Raw genomic sequence first — 14,313 nt, forward strand, 5'->3', positions numbered from 1 at the left:
AGGGCAAATTTTTGACTGATTTGAATACAATTACATGGGAAATTTTTCCTTTGCTATGTTTGGGGGAACTTTCTTAAAGACATTTGAGAAGGCATTGGTAAAATCAGATTTGAAACAGCAAACCAACAGCTGGAAATGGGCAGTGGCAGCTATAAACTCCACTTCTGAGAAATGTAGGAATAACAGTGGCAATAAATCACATTCAGATTCTGTTCCTTCATGCTTTAAAAATGCACAACTAGGGTAACTCAGACTATAGACCTAATTAAGAGTTCTGTTAACATGCTGCCTAGCAACCACATGGCATTCAAAGAGTTTGTGCTAAGAGTTGTAAGGATTTGTGTTCCGTGTTCTCCAGGCTGGTCCGGTCTGCTGAACACTTTATTAAAGAACTTTTAAAAACTTTTTTCTTTTAACCCAAATAAAATTTCCCAAATTCACTGTCCAGGAGTATCCAAGGGAAAGCATCAAAAAGTCAGGTTGCAGCCACAGCCAAGCAATCAAAGTTGTCTCTTTCTTATGTATGTTGTAACACACATTTAAAAAGAAGACAGGGCTTCATTCACACAGTCATAGCTGCCATCTTGTCTTTGATGATGCATGCTCACATCACTAGCTCCCCTCCCTCTGTTCTGACGAAGGCTTCCCCAGCAGCACAAAGCCGAATCCACATCCCGATAAACTCCTTTTATTTAATTTACAGTGAATTCCTCTCCAGCAAAGTCTTTCCTCTCCCACAGTCTTTCAAGATAGTTCACAATTACCAATCTTTATCAGGCTTGGAGAGTGGCTAGGCCGATATCTTTCATACACCCGCAATACTTGGCAAGAATGCGTAATGAACTAATTATCTCCTGCAAACTCCACTCCCCTTTCGCTCCTCTTTTATTCCCTCTGGGAGGGGCCATTCATCGTCCACCTGTGGCCTTACTCCCAAGTCAACCCTTGTTCTTTAGCTGTTCATCTGGCAACTCAGCGCATGTGCACACTGGGAACAGGCTCCCTACATACAGGCTTCATCTGTCTCACTGATGTCTGACTCCAAAGGCAGCTGATAACTGGCATACAGCTCTGGCCCCCTTTCTACCTCCGACGCAAAGCCTCATCAGACCCTTCCCCAGACTTTAGGACTGGCCCATGTTCCTCCCCAACCTCCTCACTGTCTGAATCTGCTGCCAGATCCGCTGGCGGGCCACAAAACACTCTGTCCATTTACTTAGGTGTTCTATTAAAAGGAACAGGATAGAATAGGGGTTCCCAACCCCTGGGCCGTGGCCCACTACCAGGAATGAGCAGTTCAGAACCAGGCCGGAGAAGTGGCAGGAGAGTTTGCATGCACACATCCCTACATGCACAAGCAGCGGGCAAATGTGTGCACTCCATTTGCACGAGCAGTGGGTGAATGTGCCCACCGCTCTTGCAAATGGAGGTGTGCGCATGTGCACTCGCATGCATGCTGCTCTTGTGGAACCATTCCCTCCCCCATCAGTCCACAAAGCCAGATAAGTTGGGGAACTCATCTGGTATAGAATGTGATTCTGGGTGTAAAAAAAAATTTCTCCTTTTTAAAGAAATCTCATATCAGACATAGCCTGTAGAGTCACACTGGGGGTTCTGCAGCATATACATTTATTAAATTATGGTTAGTTGCACAGTCAGCCAATTCTTTAGACTGGATTTGGCATTTTTGTCCACCTGTGGAATGACTCAATGAAGGGCTGACAAAGAAACAGAAAAGTTCCTGACAATATTTCCAGAACTCTGAGTTTGGTGCTCTGCATTGTTCTTCCCTTAAAACTAAGCTGCACTATTAAGAAATGAATTTGTTGTTGCCAAAAAAAAAAAAAACAACCTCTAGCTAATCTCATGAAAAATTTATGTAGGTTCTATGAATAAGTGAATGAGCTGTTTTTTGTTTTTTGTTTTCTGTCAGAAACTATTTTTTTTTTTAATACCATTTCATCCTATAAGCATCTGAGGCCATTTGGACGTGTGCAATGTTTGGACTTGTCATCCGTAGGTAAAAGATATAACTCTGGAAACCAGGTTTTTTTTTCTTTCCTGAAATCAAACTGCCATGTTGTGGTTCACCACATGGGTCAACCACACATACAAGTCCTAGGAAAATGCTAATATCAAATCTTAACACTTGCATCTAAAAAAATAAAATTCCTGTAACCTATATGATTTTGTTGTATTTGTTTCCTTTTTTAAAAGCACCTGAGTTTATAGCTATGATAAACCTCCATGATACTGCACATCTTAAGTTATATTGCACTCATAACATCTCAAACAAAATTAAAAGACAGGACTTTTACACACAGGTTCTTCAACCTGTTATCCCAGGTAACCACCTCTCTTGTGATCTCCTGGCATCATTTGATGGCTGGGCCTTTTTATTTTCAGATGACCTGCAGAGCATCTCATATCACAGTTTAAACCAGGGGTCCTCAAACTTTTTAAACAGGGGGCCGATTCACAGTCCCTCAGACTATTGGGGGGGGGGCGGACTGGGTGGAGGGGCATGGCTAGTTGGTCATGTGACTGGGTGGGTGTGGCCAATTTAACAGTCCATTTTTTTGCCTTTTTCCATCCTACGTTCCTGTTTAAATTATTTTCAAAGACTTTTATTTTAAAGCAGTAGTTTACAAGCCCAGAGCTGCTTTTCAAGGCTGCACCGCGAGATCACCCCTCAGCTGGCCCTCAAGGTGAGGGACAGGGCAAGGGGTGGGGCTTAATCAGGCTGCATACTTTGCGTTGGTGGGCCATATCTGGCCCGCAGGCCGTAGTTTGAGGATACCTGGTTTAAACCATGTCCTTTTTTCTGCACTAAAAATTTGGAGAGTTATTACTTTTTGCTTTTGAATTCTTTTAAATATTTACAATATGAAATAAAAATGCAAACCAGACCAAAACTAGAATCAGAAAGCTGAGCTTGGAAGCTAAATAGAATTGGGTCTTTATCTGTGGGCTAGACTCAATGGCAAACAATGCTTGTATTATTGCCAAAAAAAATTATATGCTAGGTCCCAGAAGTAACCAAGTTTGAATGCCATTATTTGCAGCCTTGTCCTCTAGTTTAATCAGAATAGAGTTGGAAGGGACCTTAGGGGGTCTTCTAGTCCAACCCCCTGCTCAAGCAGGAGATCCTATACCCTTTCAGATAGGTGGCTGTTCAGTCTTCTCTTAAAAACCTCTAATGATGAATCACCTACAACAGGAATCCTCAAACTTTTTAAACAGGGGGCCAATTCACAGTCCCTCAGACTGTTGGGGGGCCGGTTCAGCTGGGTGGGCATGGCTAGGTGGTCATGTGGCTAGGTGGGTATGGCTAGGTCATGTGACTAGGTGAGCGTGGCCAATTTAACAGTCCATTGAACAATGCACACAAATTAAACTTTAACTTGTTTTGCTCCTGCGGGTGTTTTATTTGCTTTTGTTTGCATGTTACTCTTTTGATTGTCTTTTCTTTTTACTAGATCTTTTTTTCAGTTGTTTAGGAGTCTAGTGGTCCACTTCAGGAAACTCAGTTTTGCAGCAATTCTTCTCAGCCCCAAGGAGCTTGAGAAATCTCTCTCTCTCTCTCTCTCTCTCTCTCTCTCTCTCTCTCTCTCTCTCTCTCTCTTTCTGTCTCTCTCCCCCTCTCTTTCTCTCTCTTTCTCTCACTTTTTCTCTCTCCCTCTCTCTTTCCTTCTCTCCCTCCCTCTCTCTCTTTCTGTCTCTCTCCCCCTCTCTTTCTCTCTCTTTCTCTCTCTCTTTCTCTCTCCCTCTCTCTTTCCTTCTCTCCCTCCCTCTCTCTATTTCTCTCCCTCCCTCTCTCTCTCTTTCTGTCTTTCTTTCTCTCTCTTTCTCTCTCTCCCTCTTTCCCTCTCTCTCTGTGTCTCTGTCTCTGTCTCTCTGTGTGTGTGTGTGTGTCTGTCTGTCTGTCTCTCTCTCTCTCTATTTCTCTCCCTCCCTCCCTCCCTCCCTCCCTCCCTCTCTCTCTCTCTCTCTCTCTCTCTCTCTCTCTCTCTCTCTCATGAACTAAGAGTGGAGGGAGTGCAGAATAGATAATTTAAGCTTTCTTTTAGATTTTATTTGAGAAATTAACTTGAAATTTAATTTTCTCATAAGAAAATTGTGCTGACGTTCCTATTCAGAGATGTCCTATTTTAGCACATTTATATCACATTTTTGGCATTATTTTACAAATCCTTAACAGAGGTGTGCACAGTACTTTGGTCAAAAAAGTTAAGATGGCAATTATGATGGTACAAAGTTCTGCCTGTTTTTTATGTGCATTTTATACTCTCCCATACATCCTAAAATTGGGATGGAAATCAACATTCATTTAATCAAATCATTTTTTGCAGGAAATCTTGGAGACATAGAAGATATATTATGTTCAGGCATTGTGTGTGATTTGATTCAGAAAAGGTCCATATTCAATTTTTGTCACTATTATTGTAAGTTTCAAAAAAGATTATTGTCAGAAACCTGTAAGACAATGTTGAATTGGTTCAGGTTAATATAAGTTTCAATGTTATGGTTCAATGTTATCCTAAACTAAAAAGGCCCAATGCTTTAAATCAGAGATCTTCAAACTTGGCAGCTTTAAGACTTGTGGACTTCAACTCTCAGAATTCTCCAGCCAGCATAGCTGGCTGGAGAATTCTAGGAGTTAAAGTCCACAAGTCTTAAAACTGCGAAGTTTGAAGACCTCTGCTTTAAGCCTTCTTTGCTGGAAAAAGTCTTCTAAAAGCAAACACAAAGAAGGAAAGATGTGTTTCTTTTTTTACACTTTTGCCTTTTGCTCTTTTTGGTTCCTTTCAGGGTCAAGAAAAAAAAAAGTTGGATACTAATGGGATAGATTTTCCTTGCATATCTCTGCTATAAACTCTTCTGCTGATTCAAAAATGCAACACATCATTCATACAAAGATGCACCCAAATATAAATGTCACGTAAATTCTCCAAAGACGCAGTTCAGCAATAGTTTAGTTGCAACCGACCTCTGTTCCTGCTCACTCTGTTGCCCTGATTCTATCTGATGATAATCTCAAAGCCCTTGTTCTGCTTTCTGGTTTGAAAGCAGACAGTCCTTCAAACAGACAATGCCTCCAAATAGAGGACTTTACTTTGAAGGTGCTTGAAACAGAGCACTGGCATGGTCATCCTTCTACTTACATTTTAAAAGTTAAAACAGCTCACCTCCTGTGCTTCATTGTTAGAGCTGAGGGACTGAGAGGCACTGTTCCCATTTGGAAGGCCTCCTTCTTTAAAAAAAAATCCCCCAAAGATTTTGTCTTGTCTTCTTCAAGGCAACACAAAATGCCACTAGCTACTTAGGTGACATTTGAGCTTCTTGGTCAGAGAGGAATTAATTTGTCTCTTTAAGAAAATGAGCTTCCATGAAGTTGCTTCTTATCAAAAACAATCTGCATGTTGCTACAAGCACAGTCCTGATAACATTCTATTTATTTTTACATTTGCTACATACCATGCTTCAGTCATGCAGACTCATTTTAATCTCAGCTACATATTGACCAAAATCTACTACAATATCTGGAGCCAGCTTTGTACTAAGCGGGAATGCAAATACAAACCAGACCAAGTTGCCATTTTGTAAGGGTACACCTCAGTTAGAAATAATTGCATCTAGGTTTATGTTATAATTGGGATTAGTGTCAGAGGTTCCCAGAGAAGACCCCAGTGCTAATTATGGATCAGAAGTTTCTTTCAGCACTACAGCCCAAATTGCTACAAATGGCACCCATCTTTCAATTTCTCCACAATGCCAGAGGCCCTCAAATAGACATTCTGCACATCAGCAGCAATTCTTACTAGAAAGACGAGGGAGGGAAGGCAGTGGTGAAATCCAAATTTTTTTACTACCAATTCTGTGGGCGTGGCTTGGTGGGCATGGTGTGGCTTGGTGGCCGTGGCTTGGTGGCCATGGCAGGGGAAGGATACTGTAAAATCCCCATTCCCTCCCCACTCCTGGGGCAAGGATATTGCAAAATCTCCGTTCCCACCCCACTCTGGGGCCAGCCAGAGGTGGTATTTGCCGGTTCCCTGAACTACTTAAAATTTCCGCTACCGGTTCTCCGAACTGCTCAAAATTTCTGCTACTGGTTCTCCAGAACCTGCAGGATTTCACCCCTGAGGGAAGGGTTGTTTGCTGCTGTTTGCAGTTCTTCCTAATATGGAGCAAAATCACTAATCACCTGGGCCCCAGCCCTAGTGATATTAAACTTGGTTAAACCAAAGAAATTCCAGCTAATGTTGTTGTTTTAAAGGACAACTTCCTAGACTTCATGAGGGTGAATAAAAGGCAACCCCAGGTTAGCTATGTGGCTTCATTCTTTCTTTGGAGAACTAGCTCACATTTCCAATGCTTGGTAGATTGCCACATACAGAGAAGTCAAGGAAGGAAAGGACAATTTTCTGTGGACACTTTCCCCCAACATTTTCTGGAATAAAATAGTGTTAAATATTTGGTTTCGGGGCTTGGGTTGCTTCTTTCCAAAGTGATTGCAAGCAAACCATGTACAGAATAGTGGGAGCTTATCAAATAGAATGAGGAAGAAAAGTAGAAAATAAAGCACAGCTTATTGGTGTACTATTGCAGAAAAGGGCTTGAATTGCATATGTGCCTGTAAAAGCAGCCTAAGCTACAGAAACCAGTTTTTATTGTCAAAGTCTTTGTAAATATTTACTATTCTGATCAAGTTAGCATTGAATGCCAAGAAGCACAAAATACATCTAGATCAGTGTTGTCAAACTTGGCTACTTTAAGTTGTGTGGGCTTCAATGCTACCTATGGAATTCTGAGAGTTGAAGTCTACACATCTTGAAGTTGCTAGAGTTGAGAAACACTGAATTAGACCCTAACCTGGTCATGCTGCTGAATATCTTGATTAGTTCGTATTCAGGGATGGGCTGCTGGGGGTTCGCAGGGGTTCAGGAGAACCTCTAGCTAAGATTCTGTGCAGTTCAAAGAACCCCCAAATTCCATTCTTGGCTGGCCCCGCCCACCTTCCCCCTCCCAGGAGTCCACACACGGCCCATTTTGGATGCAGGTAAGGGCAGGGTGCATGTGGAGGTTCAGGGAGGGTGAAAAACAGGCCTACTGGAAGTTTGGGAAGACCGGAAACGGGCTCATTTCCAGCCTCCAGAGAACCTCCGGAGCCTGGGGAGACCGTATTCGCCCTCCTGGAGGCTCGAGAAAAGCCTCCGGAGCACCAGGAGGCAAAAATGTCCCCCTGCTGTGGTGCAGGAGGCCGACTAGGCCACACCCACAATGGCCACGCCCACCCAGCAACCCAGCAGAGAACCCCTTGCTAAAATTTTTGAAGCTTACCCTTGTTCGTATTGCCACTTTCTTCCTCCTGACAGATATATTTTAGACTAAGAATGGAATGACATCTGAGCTTGCAAGCTGTACTAATCAAAAGTCATTGGATAATTATTTTAATCTTCTCTTTCTTAAAGGATTGTTTTTCTTTAAGAAAATGAAATAGAGGGAATGGCTGCTGAATTTGTTTTATTATTTTTAGTTCACCCAGTAACCAAAACATTAAAAGTTTCCAAAAACATTTAGAGTTCAGTGACTAATTTTTGCCATCTTTTTTTTATTCTTCTTCTTGTCAGAGTTATTAGTTAATATAATAATGTTTTCATTTTATCATTTTATATTTTTATTGTCAATGTTATTAATTACTGTGTTACACATGTTTAGTGTCTAATTGTAAACTTCCAACTGTTGGTAGAGAAGGAGGGAAGGAAAATGCAATTAATAAATAGGACAGGAAAAATATAAAATATATAACATTCAAAAAATAACATAACATTCAATGTTATAAAATATATAACATTCTTTAGGATAAACATTTTTTAAAAATCAAGCCAAGTACAAAATTATAAAAAGGCCTATGATGCTTGCAGTTACTACCCAATGGCCACAAATATAAAATTTACTGTCTATGTGGAAGATTTCCTATTTAGTGAATGTATGATTGAGCTCTTCCTAACTTTGGTCCAGGAAGGAAACCACAGACTTCGTTTTTCACACATAGATATGCCCATCATCTGTAACATCAAAAAGGGAAAAGTTCAGGACATAGTTCACCACATTCTAACATTAGAAGCCTCCAGATGGCTGTTCTTTCAGTTGATTTCTGAGAAGTCAATTGTTTACAAAGAAAAATGAATGTAGTCCCATGATATCATCATCATGTATCTTGGAGGCTTTTGGTTTTTTGTGGCAAACAGAAAGTAGATGACAAACTGTTATATAGTTTGTGAATAATGCGTTCATGTTATTTTATTTTTTTTTGTCTAGCAAAACTTCCAAGTAAAAGCAATATACAGTAGGGAAATTAAGGGAATTTAATAGGACATTTTCCAAATGCAAACCATGTTAGCCCCAAACAATTAAAAGCATGGAACTAGATAAAAAATTGAAGTGATTTAATATTTCCTTTTAGCTTTTACCAAAAAAGGAAGGTGAACAAGTATGCTCATACTGTACTATGATGTAATGTACGGAATCTGATCCATTCCATATCTTTTTGGCACCCTAAAAGAGGATATGTTGGAAAAACAGAAATAATTGTTTTCCAGAAAGCGCATATCTTTTTTTCCTGAAATACTTCAAAATATTTTAAAGGCTTAAATATTAAGAACGTATCTCTACAAAATTCTTAATCTGCTCCTCCACCTTCTGTAATAAATCAGAACTTTTTTCAGGTACAACTGTCCATGCTATATGACAAAATTGTATCTTGAGTCTTGAGGAGTTTACGATTGGAGAAAAAAGTTTTCAAGTCACATCAATGATGGCAACGAGCAAGATTTTAAGTTTGCATTGTTTAAATAATTTATATTTTATGTTACAACTCACTTAGCAATAACATGGTAAGATTAGTAACATGGCTAATTTTGGAATTCTTTAATACAAATCATTTCAAAATCTGTAGGACTCATTTTATATCCCAAAGATAACACAGTTATATTGGTATAAAGAACATGTTGTACCAGAATAGAAGAGTGAATTATGGCTGCAATGATCAGCAGTATTTTAATTCTTATTTTGCACTGTATTGCCTAATGTTCTATATCAGTGATGGCTAATCTTTTCTGGACTGAGTGCCCAAAGCATGCACACGTGCATATGCGCACTGAGCCCCCAAAATGCAATTCGTGCGCAGCCCCCTCTGCAGCCCCCCACCCCCGTGCAGGCACATGCAACCCCCCCCCGCACACACCCCACACCCTCACACGGCCCCCACATGCACCCCACCGCCCCACGTATGCATGGCAGAGACCCAAGACCAGCTGGCCAGCAGGAGGCACACGCATATGCACAGCAGAGCTGAACTGGGGTGATGGCTCGTGTGCCCACAGAGAGGGCGCTATGTGCCAGAGGTTCGCCATCTCGGTTCTATATTATATAATATCTAATCAAAGCAATCATCAAAGCAATCTTCTGTAAAGAACTTGAGTGATAATCTGATTTTGTCCTTGATAGCTGTCAGAGGTGAAAAACCAGGTCCACCCAGTAAAAGTTAAATGTAACTGATTTATTGCTAAATGCCTATGCACTGGAGTTTTCTCAACTAACGATCAGCACTTGATTAGAGTTAGAGTCAATGGAAATCAAAGGCGAGTGGACATTGTGCTTGCATAAGGATTTCAAGATGATCCCTCTTTTTACACCTCCCCCTAGCTTTACTATTCCTTCTCCTACAACAACAGACTAAGAGGTGCATTGGTCAGTCTTACACCCGTAGGGATGAGATATATTTCTATTTTTATTTCCATTATAATTGTGATTTTTAAATTTATATTTGCATGTACTTACCTTAGCACATGCATATTTCATTCAGAATTGCTCTCTATTGTGACTACCCTATTTTATCTTCACAATAACCCTCGATGCCTGCAAGTAAAAAAAAACAACCTGCCGTGTATCCAGCTTGAAAGCAAGTTGGATTTTTTCTGTTTTATTTTTAATTTAATTTAATTTATTTCTCTTTTATTTATTGATTTAAAAAATAGAAATACTATATTTCTATAAACAGAAATAAAGGAAAAATAAAACACCTCAAAGAATTGAAAACAGTATTCAAATAAGGTGACATTTTCTACAGTTAAAAATGACTTGTATTCTTGAAGGAGAAGATGTAAATTGGCTTCTCCTTACTCCTAATTGAACCTTTCCATCAATTAATTTTTGTTGTTGTTCATTTGGGGATGTGAAAGCATCTGAATTTGTTCAAAGGAGCTCCTTTACCCATGGATGCCTTGCCTATCCTTTATGCATGCCACAATTGTTCCAATATCAACTCTTACTTTAACAGACTTAAGTAACAAAGCAAGTGTTTGCAAAGAGCCCTCCTTTCTAGATTGTTTATCATTCCTTAGATGCACTTCAAAAAGTACAGCTGCTCAGCTCAAAACTACTTGGGAAATCCTATGGTTTACCTGAATCAAAAGCTCTTCAGTTGGCCTAAAGGCATACTTTTAATCTCTCATCATCAGTCCTTATCTACTATTTGGGAATGTTAATAACTGGCCTGCCTTGAAAGACTGTAGCTATATGTCGAGCAATGAGCTACATAAAACTGCCTTGTAAATATACCGGTATTATCTGAACAGAAATTTATATAGGATAGATGCCTATATGCACATATTTAATCAGAAAGAGAGAAATATATAATAATAGATATGACTTTATTTTTATTTATTTATTTTTGTTTGTTAAATTTATTTGCTGCTTATCTTATCTATAAGCTACTCTAGGCAGCTTATAAGAATATAAAGAAAGGAAGGAAAAGAGCGTAAACACAACAGAAGTAAAATAATAGAACAAGAAAATAAACAATTACAAAGAACACAATGAGAATAGATCAATACAATAACAAAATATTTATGCATACATTACAAATATACCAAACTACAGCAATTGTGAAATGCCCTAAAAACAATTTTCTAGTCATTCGGTATTATTCTTGTACTATTATTTGCATGTGGTGGGAAAATACTTGTGATTGGCACATTGTTAGAAGGTTGGAAGGTTACAGCCTAACCAAAAGGAATGGAGCCAACAGAAAACCTGGATGTGTTAAGTTGAACATGAAGGGGGGAAAAAACATACAAAGAAACCCAAGTACTGAAACATTTCCTGTTGAAATGTTTGATAAGGAAAAAACAAAAAACAAAAAGTGATGTCATTGTGGGAGGTTGTTTTGTTTTGTTTGTTTTTACAGACTACCAAGTCAGGCAGAACATGTAGGTGTAGGTGAGGCCTTTCTATGTCAATCTTTCTATCCTGACATTTGCAGGGTATCTAACTATGCCAAGAATCAGAGTTCTAACAAATTTTTGTCTTCTCTTGCTGACAATTCATTTGTCAGGAGGAAGAATGAACAATGGCTCTTCTTACCTGGACCTAATCCTCACCAACAGGAAGTAATTGACTGAAGATATGAAGGCGATTAGTACTCCAGGGAAAAGGGATAAAGTTATCCTTGCATAAGGATAATCTTATGATTTCCAGGGGAAATACATCAAGACAAAGTTCCTCACTATATGAGCTATCAGCCAAGTGAAATAGACTACCACGTGCAGTGGTGAGTTCTCATTTGTCAGCAATTTTCAAACACAGGCTGAATCTTGTCAAAGGTACTTTAACGTATCCTGCTCTGAGCATGAATTGGACTAGATGACTTCTAAGATTGCTTTCAACTCTTATGATTTTATGGCGCTGACTCTGGGTCTCTTTCAAGTTGCTGATCCCAAAAAGTTAGACTTTCATCTTACATGATGTTTTAGGCACATAGTTTTATTTAGCCTTGCTTTTAGTGTCAGCCTAAACTTTTTACATTAAAAATAATCATTTTTTTTTTCAGTAACAGATATCACTGCCATATCACTTTCTCTTCCATATTCTACAGCAACCTGCTTCCTACCTTTCTACCTGCTTACTACTAGATGGTCCAACTAGTACTAAGGGCAATGACATTGGTTATTTACAGCTAGACTAGAAATCTAACTTCTCTAAGAGAATTGCAAATTTCAGCCACCATAGATTTATACAGGAAACTAATTTTAGGACCTTCTAATATTTATTTTTTCTTGATTTATGGTTTTAGTCATCTTATATTTTACCAGTACACAATCAGAGTCGCTATCACAGTGGTGGCTAACCTTTTTGCTGTTGCGTGCCAAAAGTGGGGGGAGCACGGGGGGTCGCACGTGCATGTGCCCACACCCATAATTCAATGCACCCCGCCCCGTGCTTTCACACACAACCCCCCGTGCTCCCCCTGCTTTTGGCATGCGATGGCACGGTGGGCCCAGTAGGCCCATGTTTCACCCTCCCTAGGCCCCCGAGGCTTTCTTGGAGCCTGGGGAGGGTTAAAACAGCCTTCCCTACCCAATGGAGGCCCTCTGGAGGTTGGAAACAGCCCATTTCCCAATTTCCAGAGGGCCTGGAAGGCCCGAAAATCAGCGGGGCAGCGTGCACATGTACATTGGAGCTGAGCTAGGGCAATGCTCGTGTGCCCACAGATATGGTTCCACATGCCACCTGTGGCACGCATGCCATAGGTTTGCCATCATGGCCATATCATATCTCCACCCACCCCCCTTTTCTCTCTCTCTCACACACACACACATACCATATGTATTTGCTTTGCAGCATTGTATTTAGTAAGCATTTTTATTTTTTGTTCAAAAAGTACTCTTATCCTTTTAACTAGTCTTAATATTTAGATCCCTTAGTATTTTATTACCTGCATTTATGTAATGAATTACAGTATTTTCTTTGTTTCAGAAAATGCCTTTGGTTTTTAAGTTGTAAGCTCTGGTCAGGGATGATGATGACGATGATTGCCCCTCCAAAGGAACAGTATCTTATCATACAAAGGAATGAAGTCATTAAAAAGGAAAAATCTAAATGGAAAATTAACTTGGAATTGAAGATAGAGAAAATACTGAATTTGTGCAACCTGTAGAATTTGAAGCAAGGAAATTTGAAGAATAAGAAAATCAAAACTAGGCTGTGTGTGAACTATAACTTAGAAAGTAAAGGAATTGTAAACATCGTAGAACAGCTGAAGTAAGGAGTTGTAGTAAGTAAATAAAATGACGATTAAATAATCTAATTCCAGGAGAATTCACAGTTAGAATAAATTTGCAGCAATTCTACAAACCCTTGAAAATAGGAAAGAATCATCCACAAATAATGAAAAACCTGATAAAGAGAAAGGCTTAAAATTTTGGAGAAATTTGTGTGACAAAAACAGGAATCATTATAGGAATGCAAAATAGATCGTGCAAGTTGAAAACACAGGGAAAATATCCAGCACAGAAGACATTAAGATAACTGAAGAAATTGTATGAAAGCAATCAAAGAAGGTCAAAAACTTGAGTGTTCCTGGACCAGATGAGCTCTATGGATTCTGGCTTAAATCAATGATACATTTACACTCGAGACTGGCAGACCAGATGAATGGAGTTCTGGAAGCACTAGAAAATAAAGACTGGTTAACAACTGGAAGAACATTCCTAATTCAGAAGGACAAGAAGAAGGGAAATGAGTCTGGAAACTACAGACCCATAACTTGTTTGCCAGCAGCATACAAGCTACTTATTGGCATAACTGCAAATCAAGCCTACAGCTATTTGAAAAGGGATGATTTACTGCCTGTAGAACAAAAAGAGTGTTGCTTGTTTCCCTGTGCCCATCCAACCTGCATTCACTCTGAGATTTATGAACAGGGAATACACCATCACTTGAGGACAATTTTGCATGCAGAAGTCCTTGTTTCCAATGCTGACAATTCTGGTCAAAAGCTACAATTCAACTATGCTGGAAAAGTAGATTTATCCTGCTAGTAGACACTTTTTTTTTCCAGGGTTTCCTCAAGTAAATAAGAAGTATGCTATTACACTGAACTGCCTAACGCAACCTCATATATCAAGCTGAGGACCTCGCCCTTTAGCCCAGTCATGGAGGAAGAAATCCTACATAAAAAGACAGATGCTTTGGATTTTCTAGCCCATAAGCCAGATATACAGAATTTAACAAAAACCTTTTGAACTTTCTGAATCCCCAAATCTAGAGTACTGGTTAATAAGGCAGTCTTGTACATGAGGAATATTTTAGTGCGACATTCCCCTTTAGAACAATACAGACAAAAATGTAGTTTTAAAAAAACAGGAAGGACAAGTGAAGGGACTTTTTCACACAGAGAAAAATCCTAATAAAGTTAGTGAGTCAATCATTGCCTATGAGTTCTCCAGTCAGTATTAAGTCTCCAGTTTA

Source organism: Pantherophis guttatus, chromosome 1 (genome assembly GCF_059756535.1).
Source record: "Pantherophis guttatus breed Tessera chromosome 1, ASM5975653v1, whole genome shotgun sequence".
NCBI lineage: Eukaryota > Metazoa > Chordata > Lepidosauria > Squamata > Colubridae > Pantherophis > Pantherophis guttatus.